The following is a 4,284-nucleotide window of genomic DNA, read 5'->3' as shown; positions in this document are numbered from 1 at the left end:
ACAACTGCAAGCAGGAAAGTTGTATCCATCATCCATGTGGAATCTAAGTCCCCTCTCAATATAGAGGTGAAGTGGACATCACCATCCCAGGGCCCACAGAATGGAGGAATAAAATATGGATTAGAGTGGACTACTCATATTCTACTATAAAATTTTTGCAACTACTAATAGAATAAATTGTATCATTGACAGGGAAAAAGTAGCCACAGTAGTTGCTGCAGGCAGGAAGTGGGAAGAAGAGATGTGATGAGGGGGCATTTTTGGGACTTTGGAGTTGTCCTAAATGATATTGCAGGGTCAGATGCTGGACATTATATATTCTGCCATTACCCACTTAATGTGCCAGGGGAGAAGGTGAACTACAGAGTAAACTATTATCCACGCAGTGCAGGAGTGCTCCAAAATGTGTTCACCAAGTGAGATGAGTGTGCCACAATGATGGAGGAAGTTGTTGGTGTGGGAGGAGTGGGGTGAGGGGGGTGGGGGTTTACAGGAACCTCTTATATATATATTTTTAAAGATTTATTTATTTATTTTATTTCTTTCCCCTTCCCCTTCCCACATTTATCTGCTCTCTCTGTCCATTTGCTTTGTATTCTTCTGTGACTGCTTCTATCCTTATCAACAGCACCGGGAATCTGTGATTCTTTTTGTTGTGTCATCTTGTTGTGTCAGTTCTCCATGTGTGTGGTGCCATTCTTGGGCAGGTTGCACTTTCTTTTGCACTGGGTGGCTCTCTTTAAGGGGTGCACTCCTTGCGCATGGGGCTCCCCTACATGAGGGACACCCCTGCATGTCAGGCACTCCTTGAGCACATCAGCACTGCACATGGGCCAGCTCCACATGGGTTAAGGAGGTTGGGGCTTGAAACGTGGACCTCCCATGGGGTAGGCAGATGCCCTATCCATTGGGCAAAGTCTACTTCCCTCTTATATTTTTTAATGTAACATTTTTTTCACCTTTTATCTGTGAATGTCTTAATTTCTCCATTTATTTTTTAGGAGGTACTGGAGTTTGAACCCAGAACCTCAAACATGAGAAGCAGGCACTCAGCCACCAAGCTACATCTGCTCCCCAATGAGAGATGATATTTTCTTTTAATTCTTTTTAGGATGTACCAAGATTGAACCTTACACCTCATACATGGGAAGCAGGTGTTCAACCACTTGAGCTACATCTGCTTCCCTCCATCAGTTTTTTTTAATAACACTATTTTTATTAAAGTTTATAGATCACATAGAACATTACATTAAAAAAATAAAAGGTAGAGCATTACATTAAAAAAAAAAGGTTCACATATAACCCGCCCCCATCATTTTTGTAAATTGCATTTTTAAAAGACATATACATCACAAAGAGGTTACATTATAAAAAACATAAGAGGTAAACATAAATTGCATTTTTAAAAGATATATACATCACAAAAATGTTACATTATAAAAACATAAGAGGTACATTATAAAAAAAATAAAAGGCATAATTAAGACCTTTACAGATAAAAGCTGAAAGAATGATGATGGGAGAGAGTGTTGCTGTGGGGGGAGTGGGGAGTGGGGGCAGTGGGGTTGAATGGGACCTCATATTTTTTTAATGTAATATTTAAAAAAAAAAGCTGAAAGAGTTCATTACCATTAATCAGCCTTGCAATAAATGCTAAAGGGAGTCCTTGAAGCTGAAATAAAAGGACACTAGACAGTAGCTCAGAGCCATACAAAGAAGTAAAAACATCACTAAGAGTAATTACACAGGTAAATATAAAATCCTGTATTATTGTTCTTTTGGTTTGCTACTGCTTCCCCTCATATGACTTAAGAAGCAACTGTATAAAGTAACATTTTAAATCTATGCTAAGAATACAACATATTAAGATGTAATATGAGGCCATAACAATATAAAGAGGTCAAAGAAGCAGTTGGGCAGCGTTGGAGGTTCTTCAGGACCAGGCTATTTAAGGATTTTTGCAGGACAGGAGGTGTCTGGACATAGATTTAGTGGGAAGGTAACAGAGAAAATTCATCTATAATATGTAATTGAGACTCTTTACATGGAGGTCTGGGCTGCACGCGGAACGCTCCCTCCCAAGGTGGGCAGAGCTGCGGCACCGGGTGCTGCAGAGGCATTTTTTTTGAGGCTCTGCAGTACTGGGGAATTCATAAGCCCTGAGCGGCCTATTGGGGGGTTAATAGGACAGGAGGCCCTTGCAGACAGATTTGGGGAGACAAACGGGAGTTTTATTGCAAAGCAGGGGAATTTTTTATTGCAGACACAAACAATAGCGCTTCCGCCTAGAGCCCCGCTCCCCCATGCCCGGTTGCTGATCTGCAGTGGACTTAAATTGATAGCAATAAAGAGACGCCACCAGGGTTTGGCAGGGTGGCAGACATTTGGAAGCCGATTAGGGGAATATTTTGTGAAGTGTGGGAATTTCAATTTGGACTCTGTTATTAGCATTTCTGCCTGGAGCCCCACCCCCGGGCCTGGCTATTGATCTGCATCATTAAATTGGCTGCAGTGTAGAGGTGCCCCCAGGTGGCCGTTCTGGGGATTACAGGGTGGGAGGGGTCCTGAAGTAGAATTGGTGATACATCCACAGAATAGACCCCAGTGAGTGAGTGAATTGTGGGGTACAGACACACAGGATAGAGCTTGTGGATGTGACCTCACCCATAGGGCTGGCACCCAGCTTTGGGGATCCCTGAAAGCTGTGATGCACTGCAGTGCTCCCAGGCTCCCTGTTAACTGGTCTTGAGGTTGCCAGGTCTGAGTCCCCTAAACCCTGGTGGCCCACACCCCAGAGACTCACACCTCTTGAGTCTTCAATATCTCAGACTTTCCATCCCTGAATCCATTATGCCCTGAGGTCCATCTGAGGTCCTTGAATGCCCTAGCCCTCAACGTTTGCATTTTTTCTTTTTTGTTTTGTTTTGTTTAGTTTTTATTTTTATTCTATTTTATTTTTTTATTATTTTTTAATGTCCTGATTGCTAATATTGCATTATCCCCTAGTCTTTTCTCCCAGTGTATCCCCCAAAGTCTTTTTTTTCAGTTATTTAGGGTTTGTTTTTTTTTAATTGTTGTGGTGGCTGTTGTGGTTGGTGTATATCTTTTTTTTCCTTTTCCCTACCTGTTCTCTGCCCTTTACCCACTCCCTTTTTCTTTCTTCCTTTCTTCTCTTTTTCTCTCTCTTGTCCCTCATTTTCTTCTTATTTTATTTTATCTATACAATAGGTGCTGCAGGGAACACCTCACATTTGCTGGGTTTCCTCATCCTCTACTGCCTCATTTCTGTGTGAATAGATTTTGGCTACCTACACTATCCCCTTTCCCCTACATCTTGATATCCTCCATCATCTACTGTCTCTCCTATATTCCACCTCCCTTTCTTTGATCCACAAAGTGTCTAACTCTTAATTTCTAATACCTTTGTTTTGTTCTCTGTCTGGTATCCACTCTTGAAACTATTGCCTTTCTTTTCTCTTTCCCACTCTCACGAAAACACTAGCTTTTTAATTCATACCATATTCTTCCCATATTCAGTCTACTACCTCATTATATGTACTCTACCTACTGCTATAACTCTACACAACTTACATGAATCTAACATTGACCCTCCCAGATCTCATATTGTTGCTCTGTTAACATATATGACCAATACTACTTTACACTTTTTCCTTGCTTACACAATTGCCTTTCCCCGGCCCTAATATTTTCCTTTAAAGTGAACTCAACCAACAATAAGAAATTAGAATAAGAAGAACAAAGTGACAAAGAGAAGATATAACACTTACGCAAAAACAACAGCTAATTAATCTCCAAGACTAGACAAAGAAGCTAGGGAACTGATTAAACCAGTCAAGATAAAATGATGACCAGACAGCAACAAAAATCTACAAACCAAACCAGTAATCAGGAAAACATGGCTGAATCCAATGAACAAACTAAAAATCAGGAAGGGGATCAGAACTTTGCACAAGTAATGAAAGATCTCAGAACATTTATCACAGACAAATTTAATGAAGTAAAGGAAGAGGTTAACAACATGAAGACAACACTTGGAGGGGAAATTGTAGACATACGCAAAAAGATAACAGATATGATGGGAATGAACACCACAGTTCAAGAAATCAAAAATACACTCGTAGCAAATATCATCAGACTAGAAGAGGCAGAGCAGAGAATTAGTGATGTGGAAGACAGTACATCAGAAATCAAACAGATAGTAGAATTGGTTGATAAAAAGATAGAAAAAGTCCAGATAGGACTTAGGGACCTGAATGATAATGC

The sequence above is a fragment of the Dasypus novemcinctus genome, chromosome 19 (assembly GCF_030445035.2).
Source record: "Dasypus novemcinctus isolate mDasNov1 chromosome 19, mDasNov1.1.hap2, whole genome shotgun sequence".
In the NCBI taxonomy this organism is placed as follows: Eukaryota; Metazoa; Chordata; class Mammalia; order Cingulata; family Dasypodidae; genus Dasypus; species Dasypus novemcinctus.
The sequence above is the reverse complement of the archived record's forward strand: the minus strand, read 5'-3'. Positions refer to the sequence as shown.